The 14,935-nt window shown below is 39.0% G+C and overlaps 1 long non-coding RNA gene across 1 annotated transcript; it reads left to right on the top strand.

The window, feature by feature from the left end:
* Nucleotides 1-11,797: 11,797 nt before the first annotated feature.
* On the top strand, nucleotides 11,798-13,274 carry LOC112151795. The gene is made up of 3 exons (XR_002920189.2): nucleotides 11,798-12,357; nucleotides 12,439-12,512; nucleotides 12,601-13,274. It is a non-coding gene; the product is annotated as an uncharacterized LOC112151795 (long non-coding RNA).
* Nucleotides 13,275-14,935: the final 1,661 nt, after the last annotated feature.

The raw sequence follows: 14,935 nt of genomic DNA, 5'->3' as shown, positions 1-14,935 counted from the left end.
CCTCCCAGGAACAGGCATGAAGTGGAGCAGTCCCACGACCCACCTCCAGAACTGGCAACGCAGCCAAGTGGGATGAGCAGTGACCATTCTTAGAGACAGGGAACATAAGGGAGTGGTCCCGGTAACAGGGTATCTTAGAAACTTTGAACATGTCCAAAAAGCACACCAAACAAAACCACAGAACCCTTACAGTACCCCTCCCCAAAGGGGTAGATCCCAGATGCCCCCAAACCTAGAAGAGGGGCATGGAAGAGCAAAACAAGAGAAGTCTAGAAAATATTTAGGGTTCCCGCAGCCAGACGGATGTGAGGGGCATCAGAACCCCTCCCAGGAACAAGAAACACAAAGAGGAGCACTCTCCTCCGGAACTGGCAACGCAGCCAAGAGGGATGAGCGGCGACCATTCTTAGAGACGGGTAACATGAAGGAGTGGTCCCGGGAACGGGGTAGCACAGAAACTTAGAACACGACCAAAAGACACTCCAAACAAAACCACAGAACCCTTACAAATGTCTTGTATTGCATGCACTTGGTTCATCCACAGTTCTTTAAGTTTTATCTTGTTTTTTAGACATGGACAAAAAATGAAACAGTTGTTGAAGTAGAAGAAAACATAACTCAAAATATAACACTGAAAATATATACATAGGTAGAATGTTAAACAAAAAAGAGCACAGTTGTATACAATAAAGTAGTCCAGATGTTGCTGAGGATTTAGTTAAAGTAAATCAATCAATCAAGATACTTTATTAATCCCCTGGGGGGAAATTCATTCATAAATGGTGGTTTGAAGTGTAGCATCCTGAACGAAGGACATCTTCAGAGAAGCTTTAGACCTCACTGAGATGCAATCTGTATAACTGCATAATAAAAGCAACTAATTTAGTTTATTTATTAGTCGTGTAAATGTTTTTGTCTAACTCTGAGCATGAAATCCCCTTACACGGTAAAAGCAGCTCTGATTTAAAGACTAAAAAACATAAACCTGCTAAAACACATGAATGACCCTCGCACGTGTGCAGATCTGTGCGTGTTGATCACTGCAGCCGTGTCTGCTCTTCAAGGTCAGGTCACAGCAGCAGCTCATCATTTTCCTCACAAATACCTGCTTCCACTCCACCGCAGACCTTCATTTACCTCACACTCCCATGGCAAAGGCCGACAAATGTGTGTTATTATAGACGCTTCAAAAAGAGACGCTGTGTTCTGGTCTGATTGCAGCCTGATTTTCTTTTTTTAAACTTCTTGAAAGTTCTTAAACAAACGTTGTGTGTCTGTCTTCTCTTTTAAACGTGTTTGTTGACCCCTCGAGAACATCAGCCTTTCCAGCTCGTGGCAGCTGCCCATCTCTGCAGACAGTCACGCCGCTCTGTAATTGTGCCGTCTGTGTTGTGAACCCGGCAGGAGCGGCAGCAGCAGCACAACCTTCAGGACCGGCGGCTTCGCAATTACCTGCCGTTTAGACACGGACAAAGAACAGTCACGCCTGCGTGTTCGACTCGCCGCTGATGCTGAGGTGACCACATCACAGTGTCTGCTTCACGGACTGCTGGCTCAAACAGAGCAGCAGGGATAATGAGGCGGAGCGGGAAAGAGGAACAAGAAAACAGATCGCTCCATTCCCTCTGACAATTTACCACTTAAAGATCGAGTTTAAGAAAATTGGTGGATTTTTCAAGATATTGGAAAAGCTATATTGTTTTTTTTTTTTAAAAAAAAGACAAGAACATTGTAACTTGAGAGGTGTTTTTATATGGAGATACTTTCTGTTTTTAGACCTTAAATTTGTGAAAAATGTAAAAAGAAATGAGACTACTGTTGCAATGTCAAATAATTGGTCGTATCAGTAAACATGTATGTATTTGTGCTAATATAATGTATAATATTTGTTACGTTGATGTTTTGTTTCTGTGTGAACTGTTTTTTATGTGCATCAATGAAAAGGATGTTTTAGTCCTTTTGGTTAATGTTGATTTTCTTTTAAAAAGTCATAAATATGTGAAGTTTTAAGAGCCAAGTTAACCTCAAAATTCTGTTTTCAATCATTTAATTACCAAAATTTGTTTTTAAGATTGATTGATAAATTGATAAATTGATTCACTATTTATTTATAAAGCACTTTAACACACTTTAAAATTAAACAAAGAGGTGCAAATTAAAGCTAAAAAATAATAAAAGCAAATTTAATAATGAGTGAATAAAATGATGAAAGCAAAGTAACTGAAAGTGTGAAGGTAAGAACATGATAAAATAAAAAATAACAATAAAAAGCTCCACTGTAGCAATCGAGCAAGCTCTACTGTAACGAGCGCCGCTGTAAAGAACTAGCGAGCGCCGCTGAGTCATATTGAAGTTTAAATGTATTTATTAGGGACCATGTACATTAATGAACATCTATTCAGTCATAGAAGTAAATGTACCAGATTATAGCAACCATGCTAATTAACATCTGTAGATGTACTAGCAAGCGTCGCTGTAGTAAGCTAGCAAACTCCACTGAAGCAAGTTAGCGAGCTCTGCTGTAGCGAGCGAACGAGCTCCGCTGTCCCCCGTGCGTCTGGCTAGCGTAGCGAGCCAACCCACTGAGTGCCCACTTGAGCTAATGTGGGCAAACACAGGTGAGACCACCACAGAAACAGAGGAAAAACCCATCGGACCCACATTTTAATCTGACCTTGCTGGATAGGAAATAATGGAAAATAATAATAAAATATAACATATAATGTAGTGGAGTACAAGTACGAAGGTGCATGAAAGATTAAGAACATAAAACCAACTAAAATATGTAAAAGTACTGAGGGATAACAGAGATTAAATGTATTGCAGATAAATGATTACACATTTCGGGCCTCGATCACTGAATGTAGTGTTAAATCAGGACTTTCATTTATATTTTTAAAAAATACTTGACTTAAAGATATTCTATGAAAAATATGTCACAATTATTGTCACAATTTCAGAATCCTAATGGGTTATAAAGCTAATTGTAAAGAAAAATGAAACTAATTAACCAGCTGAAAGTGTGGAGCTATCATGTTTATAGTTTCATTTTTAGGCCGTTTTAAGTGAGAAAATATTATTTCTGAGAAACAGAAAGTTTTCATAAAATACGATATAGTCGCCACACTGCAGTTAAAGTCAGCGTTCTGCATCGATGAGGCGGTTAGACGACCAGAGGGAGCGTTTATGGTGTGACACCGTTCACATTACGGTGACAGGAGGAATCTGGCTCCAATTAGGACTGTTAAACCAGATCAACACAGGAAGGAGAGGCGTGGAGGTGAGGCGGTCACATGACGCTCGGCGGCTCCGACAGGAAGGTCAAACCTGCTCTAATTAGAAGACGAGACAGATTGCGGCGTTTTGGGCTCCACTCTTCATTTGCTGCTCTCCTGACTTCCATGATTATCTAAACACCGTCTTTAGTTTGTCTGTTTTAGCCACGGGGAGAAGCGGGGACTCCAGGAGGGCACGGAGAACGAAGGGCAACATCTGGCTTCTCCTGTAATGAGGCGGTTCTACACTGAATTATTTGCACAATGATGATAAAAAAATAACACCTCAGATGCAGAAAATACTATTTGACCTTATTTACATGTCGATTTGCATGTCCTGCAGCAGTCCTGAACTACAAGAAGCAGATTTTGTTTTTGAAATTCAGCTTTCTTACTTGGTCTTTGAGTGAAAAATTCACATCCGTCACAAACTCAGAAACTCACCACATACTGCATGCATGCACCTGTACCTGGGAAAATGAATTTTATGGTATAGTGAACGACCAAAACCAATAAAAAATGATCACAGCAGGAGAAACTATCAAAAAAAAAAAACAAATAAATAACATAAAGTTTAGAGGTTATTATGGGATGGCTACAGGTCCAACAGCTTGATGGCCATTTTGTGGTGAAGTGTAAAGTTTGGCAATTTTCACATTTGCCCACAGTAAAAAAATACTTTTGGTAAAACTTGACATTAATATTGACATTGATATTGACAAAGATAATTGTTTACATTTGTTTACAGTTTATTAATATAGCCTTTGTTGACAATCACCTCACTTTAGATGTTAATGAATCTTAGTATGTTACTAAACCTATTACATCTAATTGGGTTAATAAACACCTTACTAACACTTAATAAACATAATGTTTGTTAATGTATTAAAAAAGCTTGCTAAAGAATCTTATTATAAAGTGTTACTAAAACTTTTGTTTAAGCAATATTCACAAAATTTCTACATATGCTACAAGTTTAAATTTACAACCACAACCAAAGTTTTATTGACCTTTGATCCCAGGAAGAGGCCGCCATCTTGAATAAAAAAAAATAAATAATCACCTTTAGGCCCACTTATAAAATTAGCCACGTAGACACTTAAGCAGCAAACAGAGCCTCACTCTGTGCGAAGTATTGTTTGTGCCACCCCGCCTGCATTACTGAGCGTTTCTATCTGGACCAGATCTATTTCTGACTGCTTCATCTGTTTGCTTGCTGCCTGCCCTGACCCTCGCCTAGACCAACTACTCTACTCTCTTCTTGGATGATCTCATGCTCGTGATTGACCTCTGCCTGTCTGACCCTGATCTAGTTTTGTGGACTTTTAGCTGGGCTTTGTTCCTTTCTGAATAAATAAACCTGCTGGTTGTGGAGCCAGCTGTCACCGTTTGTGACAGGAATGTGGGCGTGGTTAACAAAAAAACTTCCATTAACAAGGAAATCCAAAAGTTTGTATTTGCCGACTCTTCTAAAAATGTCATAGACTTGTGTGTCACCCCAGGAGACCAAAACCTAAAATGGTTGCTATGGAGACAAAACTAACAAAAAAGCAGCCATTTTGAAAAAAGGGCTCTGATCAGGCTGACAGAGGGGTCAGATAATGGGGGGTGGTGAGGGCGGGTAGGTCTCACAGCTTTACTTATGCTTGTTTTTTACTGGGATTTGTGGCATTTTTAAGCTACCAAGAACTTTAAATGTCCCTAAAAAATGTTCATTTTCTAAAGCTCTTTTGCTGCTTTTGATGCTCCGTCGTCGGGTTGGAACCACATGCTCCTCATACGATTCCTGCAGGCACTCCTCCATAATGTGCTCCTCCTATTTCAAACCACAGTCCAAGTTTTTCGTTCTAAATCTTTAGCTGTAATGAGCCTGAGCCTCAATGATCTGATTACTCTTATAAAAACATTGAAACAAAGGACGCATACATTTTTTTAAGTTTCCTCGTGTGACGTTTGAGGATAAATAAACATCTCTTTGGTTCTATGGTGGATCCCTCATGACTATCATCAAAGTATCTGCCCCTCTGATGGGCGCCTGCAGGAGCATGATAAGGAGATCCTGAAAACAGGCCATCTGGATTACATTCATGCACTTTGGCAGCCATGCTTCACTAACCACTGCCTTTAAACATGTGGTCGGGCGGATATATACGATGTAATGAGTCTGTTGGTTCAACCTGATGATAGTTTATATTCTCCTTGTCTTTTCTTATGGAAAGCAGGCTTTGATGATCTTGTCAGGTTTGCCTGGGGGGTGTTTGCAGTTCAGATGAAGGAGACCTGAAGTGATTGGGCTTGAAGGAGCTTTGTTATCTGGATCCTCAATGCAAAGAAAAGTGCTGGTCTGAGGGGTTTCATGAAAGAAAGTGTTGAAAAGAATCATTGTAAAAGAATGATTTGGACTGAAGCTGGTTACAAGTGACAGAGGCATTGTGGGGGTTTAGCATCACCTTTTCACTTAAAGACGAGCCGTGAAACCCAGTGATTTACAGACCACAAGTTTTACCCTTTAGTCAAAGTGGAAAGGGTGATATTTCTTCCCAATTTTACAACGTTCAACTCCTCTTAAAGTGGTTGTCATGAAGTCATGTTACAGAACAGAGATCCCCAATAAGACTGTAATGACAAAGATACATCATCTGATGCCAGGCAGTAAAATTCAATCTGAATTAAAGAGGATATTGATTCAGCCGGATATATGAGGAGCGGTTAAAGATCTATCAGCGTGCTTTTAATCATGACAGCCAGCTTTGTAATAATTTTTGTCATAAGGTGACACCAGAATGTGAAACTGACCCCATTAAGGTTTGTGCGTCTTCCTTGAGGGGATTTCTGGATTCCAGCTAATAAAAGGAGCTTCAAACCAGCAGGAGACACAAGTTGGAAGTCAAAGTTCCTTTTGCATCAGACCGCAGGACACTGTGTGAAAATGTGGCCCAAAATTCACCTGAAATTCAGAAACATCGTCTTCACAGTTCAATTGAAAGTCCATCTAAACGATGTGTTAAGGTCAAGGCCCAGGGGCCGGATCATTTTATATTTTTGTTATTAACGGCTCGACTTTATCTTGCGCTGGGAACGTATCGCAACACATTCTCATTCCCAAGTCGTCACATTTTGATGCACGGTTAGGGATCCATCCGTATCAAAAAGTGACGTTTTGGGTGTACAGGACTCGTTGTTTTTTGATGTCCAATTAAATCAAGGCTCCCCAACCTCCGGGCCACAAACCGATACTGATCCTGTACTGAGACGTGGACCGCACTGGTATCCTAACCTGGTTAGGGTTATGTGCATTTGCCCTGCCCTCTGATGGAGGTCGGAAAGGTTGTCCTTCTAACCTTAACTCGGTACCTGACAGTGTGTAGCGGACGTGAATTCAATTCAATTTTTGTTATACAGCCCAATATCACAAAACAATTGCCTCATTGGGCGAATCAGTACTGGTTCTGGACTCGGACCAGACTAGGATTAGGGAACCAGGTTAGGGTACCGGTACTGGCTGCGTCCCAAGGTTTATCCACATTAAAAAGTTGAGTTTTTAAAGTTTTCTAAATTTTGTTTTAGTGTGTTCAATAAACGTTTATCCTGTTTGGTTGCCAACCTAAAGTGTGTTCTGGGTTTGACACCCTTTGATCAAAACTTTATATGTCGCTGAACAATTTTGAACGTCTGGATCAAGGTCAGGTACCAGACTTTACTTGTTACTTTGGTAGAACGGAGGCACGCTGGAAGGTGGTTACTGAGGAGACGAGGCCTAAGAATGTATGCGGATAAGTATTTGTGGCATACAGCTTGTTGGGAAAACTGTGTGAGAAGCAACATGTGTCACGTTAAATGTTGTTTTAATGAGCCTGCATTCATCCCACCACATTTTAATGAGTTGCTGAGCCTCATCGTTGCTCCACATTCGTCTCCAGCTCATTAATTGCTACGTTCCTACTTTGTTTACATCCCATAAAGCCCGGCTATGGTGGCCATTTTGGTCCAGTTCAGGGATAGAGAACTCCAGGCCTCGAGGGCCACAGTGTCTGCATGATTTCCCGATATCCAAGCCCTTCTCATGACTGATTTCCTGGTTCAGGTGTGCCCAGCCAATTAGAACATGTCAGAGTAGGAATAGGGCCCTCGAGGCCTGGAGTTGCCCATCCCTGGTTTAGTTGTTCTGCCCGAGCTGTGAGTCTATTCAGCTTGAGGAAACTCGGAGCAAATTGGAGCTCAGTCCAAACCTCTCACCTCTAAAGACTGGTCCGAGAGCAGTTCCTGGTCCTGGACCAAGGTCTTCTTGGGTATTTTTAACATTTTTTCCAGATTATCGGGGGAACAAACTCTGGCTCGCTTGTGTCCAGTCTGAAAACACCCTACACTACTGATGTTTAGAACAGTTTGTGTTGGGTTGTTGATGCCTACAATAGTTTTGTGACTTTTATGGAAATAAATTATTCACATGAAAATGTTTGACATATCAGACATGACAAAATATTCATTTTTAGCCACATACAACATTTTGAAAACTAAAAAAAAAATCTTTCTAGAGAGGAAAATTGCTGAATGCATTATCAGCTTACAGTCATGTCAGTAAGATCCAGCTCTATGCAGGAACTGCATTCACTGTAAAATTAGAGTTTCATGGCAAAATTTCGCTTAAGAACGTACAAAATGTTCCTCATCTCAATAAATATTTTTAATTTTAATCCTGAGTTTGAGAGTGGGAGAATTTGATCAAACTTTGTGAGGTATTTAGAGGTAGATGTTCAATATCAGTCCAAAACGATTCCCAGTTTTAATTCAGCTCTTTTCTCTGAACGTCTATTTCTATCCCTTCTAATAAATACTTCCCCTGTTGAGTCTTAGGCTTTCCAAACCAAAACCAATCCTTCATTCATCTTCTTGGCTGCTTTGTTCCCTTGAGGGGTGAAGGCAGAGTACACCCTGGACAGGTCACCAGCCTGTCACAGGGCCTCAATCACACTCTCTTCACACCTTGGGGCAATTTAGAGTCAGGTCAGAAAGGTCCAGGTGGTGGTTCTGTTTCAGATCCTCCAGCCGGGATTTGAACCGGGGCCTTCTTGCTGTGCAGCCCAAAACATTTTCTTTTTTTCTTTTGGTTGATCTAAATTAATTGATCTGAGTGACTCCTTCCAAACAGGAAGTGGCTCCAAGAAACAAAACCACATTGACTTCTATAGAGAAATAATCATTCTATTGGTCAGAATAACCATTCTTGCTCCGATACTTCCTGATAATCCTCTTTTTTTTCATGATATTTTTCTATGGTTGAGAAAACAATGGTCTCAAACATTTGATTGACAGATCTTGTGAAGCTGATTTAAGTGATAGGGGTGTGACCTTCCAATAAGCTCACTCCTGATTGGCCAGAGTGGCGTCCATATTGTAGAAATATGGCGAACTAATTGACTTTAATTGGTGGGACTAAGAAGTTTTCAGATTCCGTTATTGGTTCCATCTCAAAATGAAGCTCCGAAGGCTTGTTAAATGGGAAACAATTCACTTTTTTCCCAAAGAAATGATGTGATTGTTGAGGAAGGTCACATTCATTTGCTTACGAACTGGCATCTTTTGTTGCTGACTAATTGGTCTTATGGTTTTTACGATTATTTTTATACTTTTTTTCCCTTTAACACATTGGACATCCTGTACACTCTTATAATAAAATACAGAAGCCCAAAAGGCTGACATTTTCCTCCTCCACACACTTCGTTTGCTGCACTTAATTCTGACAAACTCTTCAAAATAAAAACATTTTCGTGCACCACAAACAATACTCTGTGATTATTTAATTGTGTGCTTCAGCTTCAACACATAGATTGCACAGGTATAAACTCAAAAATTCACTGAAGATAATTTTCTCTGTGTGTATTTGCTCCACACATTCCAAAGCAGTTTTTACTCAAATGTCCATGAAAACTCTCCAGTCTTGTGCATTGGACTGACAAACGGTAACAGTGCGCTGCTAATGCCAGTCTCTCTGGCAGATGGCGTGGCCGCGTGCTTCCATTACTTTAGAAACACAGCAACAGCAGGCTAAATGTAAAGCTGGCCTCAGAAATGAACAGACCCATCAGCGGATCACAAGTCTTTCTGCTTCCGTGACAAATCGTTAATGGACTGAGAGAAAAGCCACGGTCGGGCGTTTTCACGCAGACACACCAGCGTGAAAAAGAAAAGGACTTTTGTGGAGGAGATTTTTCTGAAAGAGAATCCAGTTTGAGGTTTTTATTCTTCTTTTGGCTGCTCGTTTATTTTTGGAGCTGAAATTGAGCTGAAATCAATTCCTAAATCTGTAGAAACACAAAGACCATGCAGAGATGATGTTTCAGGCTTTTCTTTTCCAGCGTCAGTGGATATGAAAGCTCTCTGTATTTTGGTATTTGGCTAAACTCTGAGGAACGATGGAGAACCTGTGATTACCTGCATAATTACACAAACTAATTGTCTCGCTGAGTCGCTCTTTTACTGTCATCAGTAATGTCAACAGTGAGTGATCGGCTGATTACACACATCATTAGCAATTTGTTTGATTTAGAGAATTCCCCGAGTGCAGCAGCTATTCTGCTCCTGGTAAAGCAAACTGTGTAATGCAGCAGAGTGTGACCTGTCCAGAACTACATGTGTTCGCTCATTTTGAACTCAAAAAAAAAAAAAAAACTTCACTTCATATGTTGATTTGGTCTTTTCTCAATAATAAATAAATAATAAAGTGTATATATTTACTGTGTGTATATATATATATATATATATATATCTCGTTTTCGCATTTCCTTATAGACTCTATGCATGGAGCTGTGACGTATTTCCGGTTTCGAAATACACAAAGTTGTGTTTACTGAAATCCATCTGCAGATCTTGTTTATTCTGGGTGTGGAGAAAACAACTGGAGGATTTTCAGAAAACATGTGGACTCTCATCCATTAGTTGAAGCTCAGCTGGCAATCATCTCCAACAGTCGACATGTCTGACTGAGTCTGACATTGAAATCTTGTCTTGCATGATCTTTTTTTTTTTTTAAATCTCAGTTTAAACCGACGCTTCATCTGTTTAGAGAACCCGCTTCTTTCTGCTCAGCATCGTATTGCTCCTTTAAAGTGGAAAAATGCACCATGGACATGTTCCCAACAGCCAATCCGGACGCAGGACACAATGCAATGTTTAAAAAAACTAAACAAAAAGGAAAATTGAATTGAAAAACTCTACAATGCAACAATTTAATTTTAACAATTTTAAGGCTAACTTAAGCTGCATGCACTCATGACGTACCCGTTATTTGGTCTAATGCCACACTCAGGGATCAGACTCCAGGCCTCGAGGGCAGACCTCCAGCTGGTTTTCCACAAATCCCGAATTTTCTGCTGCTAATTTGATTGATTGATTGATTGGTTTATTTCAAGCATAGATTGAAAAATACAGGACAAAACACACAATTATTTCAAACTCATTACAGAAACAATTAAAGAAATTGATTAGAAAATAGAAAACAAAAATAAAACACACTTATGTCACATTTGGTTCATTCATTTTTTGTGATAATTAACTAAAGTCAGTAGAGTTTGATTGATTGCTTGAAAAGGAGTGGGAAGAAGTGAATTTATATAATCCCACCGCTACTTAATTACTTCATTTCACTGTTTTAACTGTTTTGCATAATTTTATAATCTGGTTGTTGTTGTTTTTTTTTTTTTGTTTTTTTTTTTTAAATTATCTTGTTGATTATTGATTAATCCCATCAAACATTATTTCAGTAAACAGTAACATCAATCATACATCATGTAACAGATATATAATACTTATTGATTATCATCAAAGTACAATGTCCTATTGATGCATTGCTTCCAGTTGTGGATATTTATATATTTATATATTACATTCTGTGATAGTTTATAACTATGTGTAAACACAAAGACATCCAAAAAGGTAAAGTTTGCCTTCATGAAACACAAAACACAGAGTACTCACAAAACGTTATCATGTACTGTGTGATCATGTGACTTCTTGAGATGAAACGTAGCTCTGTTACAACACTAAAGCCTGTTTAACAGAACCGTTTCATGCGTAAACGAACTTTGAATCGACTTTCGGATTACTGATCGTACTCTCAGCTGATGATGAGGATCTTCTGCCTTCTTCATGGAGCGATAGCGGCGTGCGCTAACGGTAACCTCACCTCTGTTGAGACGTTTTAGGAAAGGGAATCACGTCTCAGACTTCTTCTACCTAACACTGAACATTACATTTAAACAAATTTAGAAACACAAAACAATGTTTTTACCCAGCACTTGATGAACTACCTCTTACTAACTGGTAAGACATCTGGTCTATGGTGAAACTATAAGAGCAAAAAATGGTAAAGAAAAATCAAAATAGAAACAGAATGGATATTACTTTTTCTTGAAATTGAATTTCATTTTGCTTATTAAAAAAATGCCAAAATAATCTTATTTCTACTTTTTTATTGAGGAATATTTTTTTTCAAAGATTTTTTTTTTCTTTTAAATGACCAGTTTATGATTTTTATTAGTAGCTGATAATTTAAATGCAAAAAAGTAAGGAAGAAGCAATATTAAATACATTTTGTTCTCCCATTTTTTTTCCTGGAGTCTAGAAAGTAAATTTAAAAAAAGGAATGATAAACACATGTTTATCAAGATAAAAAACATGTAAATTACATGCAAATTTTGTGTTATTTAATGATGAAGACACTCATTTTTCTCTGACATTCTTGTTTTTTTTCAATCACTTGTTCTTTTGACATCCAGCTCTTACCTGTTTTAGAGAAGTTGGTCAGAACATGAGTTTATAAGAAAACACGTGTGTGCACAGCGGCGTGCAGCACAGGGAGCTGGAGAAAACTCTATTGGAAATGAGGGACGCTATCTGGAATTCGTTAACCTTTCTCCACTGCTAATTAGTGTGGAAAAGAAAATTTAAAAACAACATTTGTTCAGGCGGAAGACTGAGGTTCAATTACAGCGAACAACTGGCCGGGTGCAGTCTGTTCACCAGAACACAGCAGATGTCAGCGGGATGAAAAAACAAAACAATCACACACGGCTCCTGAAAAGAGGTTGGTGTGAAAATGTGGATTCATTCTGACCTTATTGTGTTGCTATAAACTCTTTCATAATATCACACTTTGGCTGCACAGGAGCCAGAGGACTGAGCTGTTTTCATCAGCAGCAGTGGACTGCAACCAAACACCAACTGCTGTGTCAAAACACGGTTTGATTCGACTCACAAACACAATTGCTGTTCAGTTCAAAGCTCCTCATGCAGATTAGGAGCAACAGTGTTATTGTAACGTTTGCAGACTCTGCTGACGCTCTGCAAGGGCTTTCAAGATGTGAAGTGAAGCAGTTTATGAAGCAGAGATACACGACTGGGATTGGATTTGCCATCCTTCACGCCTGGTTTGGGCCGGCCTAATTTATCCTCTCAAGTGACAACACTATCAGTCACTGGTGGGAGCTAATGGATGTCATTTGTTAGGCTGGGAAAAGTCAACAGAAAGCTTGAAAAATAAACACAAACAAGAAACAAATGAAAAATGTTCCCAATGTGTCAGGAGCAGCATAAGACATTCTAAATGTGGGGTAAGTGGGGGTTAATACCATCTCACAGTTGTGTTCAGAAGTTTCCATGGTTTTCTAGAACATCTCAAGCCTTAGTATAGCTAATATTTCAGCTACACGCTAGCTATTTTGGCTAATTTAGGCTTTTGATGAACTGTGATGCTGTAGAACCTTTGTGATCCCCGCTGGTATCCAGTTTTTGATCAAATGATCCAATTAATTAGAAAAAAGTGTTTCCATTGCAGTTTTTACAAAATATGTCAACTTTGACAGGCTCCAAAAATGCACGTTTTTTCGAAATTTTCATATTTCCATGAGGAGAATTTATCGCAAATCCAGTTTGTGCATTTTAAGTCAAGGAAAACAACACACAAGCATAAGGTTAACGAGCTCGTGACACGTGCACGCTCCTTGTGTGCAGCCTGACTGCTAGAAATGAGACAATCAGAGTGTAGTTTGTGTGGAAATTCTGCACTTAAGTATCAGGTGTCCAAATCCAGGCCTCGAGGGCTGGTGTCCTACATGTTTTCTAGTCATGTTTTGAAGCCCCGATAGGCTAAACACACCTGATCCAGGTAATCAGCCGATGAAAAGGCAAGATTTGTGGAAAACCAGCTGGAGGTCGGCCCTCGAGGCCTGGAGTCTGATACCTGAGTGTGGCATTAGACCAGATATCTGGTACGTCGTGAGCACGTGTAACGTAAGTCAGCCTTAAAATGCAGTTCACCTTTTATGATCTTGTTGCTTTGTAGAATTTTTCAATTCAGTTTTCTTATTTGTTTTGTTTTTTTAAACATTGATTATTTGAATGCTGCTGCTGGAAACCCTCATCCAATCAGGAGTGCTGAACAATTTGGGCATCAATCTGCAAACAGGAAGGAGAATAAAAAGACAGAAAACTTCCACTGCAGTAGAAGACCAAAGAAATAGAAAAACATCCCAAAAGTACAAATAAATCAAAACATACGACCTCAGCCGTAACATAATGACGAGTTATTATCTCATTTTCTCAAGAAAACAAAGGTCGTTTTCTTATGACAACGAGTTATTATCTCGTTATCACGAGAAAACGTTAAAAAAATAAATAAAAGTGGATCAGGCTGTTTTCAGCTTCTGTAGTTTTCTGAAGAATAGAAAAAGCGAAAACAGTTTTTAATGAATATCTTCAGACTTCATGTTCTTAGTGAGGTTGTTCCATTACAGTAAACGAAATAGGAATTAGAAGTTTAATGTTTTTCTGATATAACATGAATAAACCAGATATATGTAACTATGAGCAGAAAAAAGACGTGAAATCTGGTGAACTGAAGCAGTTATGACCAGATAAAAGTGATCCAGTGGAGTTTACACAGGATAAAGAAGTTACTCTAACTTATAAACCTGAACACTGAAAATGTTTTACAAAAGTTAAAAAATGTGACTTCTAAAACCATTTGTGATTTGCAAGATTTCCCAAAGTTTTGTATATAATTTTAAGTTTCTAGAGGTCATTTGGAACCTTGTTGTGGAGTGGAAGGAACCAAATTCAGTAACTGTAGGAGTGAATAATGAAGAACTGATCAATGAAAGTCCCACAGCTGCTTACAGGAATGAAAACTTGATTTTCTTTATTTGATCCCTTTTTCTGCTCTGAAGCCTCGAAGCGAAAACACCAAATTAAAATGTTACCTTCTCTGATAATTAAAAGGAAGATTATCTTCTGGTTGACTGATACTCCGGGACGTGTGCTGCATGACAACCGGAGAGAATCCAGGTTCAACCATTCCTTACGCCTCCGTCATGAATGTGGAACTGATCAGGAAACCCACTTTTCATTTGAACACAAACTGCATCAGCCGGGAAAAGGAAAGGTGGATTTCTTCTTGTTAAATTCATAAGATCTATTCAGGGAAGAGAAAGAAGGTATTTTCTGCTATTTTTCTTCAAAAAAAAAATCTTGAAAATGTTGCAGGTTTCATTGATGAATGGGTCTTTATTTTGTTTTTTTAAATCTGATTGAGTCAAAGGAAAGAGTGAAGTCATGATGTTCTCTCCGTCACCGCGCCTGGTCTCATGCATCCATGTGGAAACCAT

The sequence above is a fragment of the Oryzias melastigma genome, linkage group LG6 (genome assembly GCF_002922805.2).
Source record: "Oryzias melastigma strain HK-1 linkage group LG6, ASM292280v2, whole genome shotgun sequence".
Taxonomy (NCBI): Eukaryota; Metazoa; Chordata; class Actinopteri; order Beloniformes; family Adrianichthyidae; genus Oryzias; species Oryzias melastigma.
This window is presented reverse-complemented; position numbering and strand designations above follow the sequence as displayed.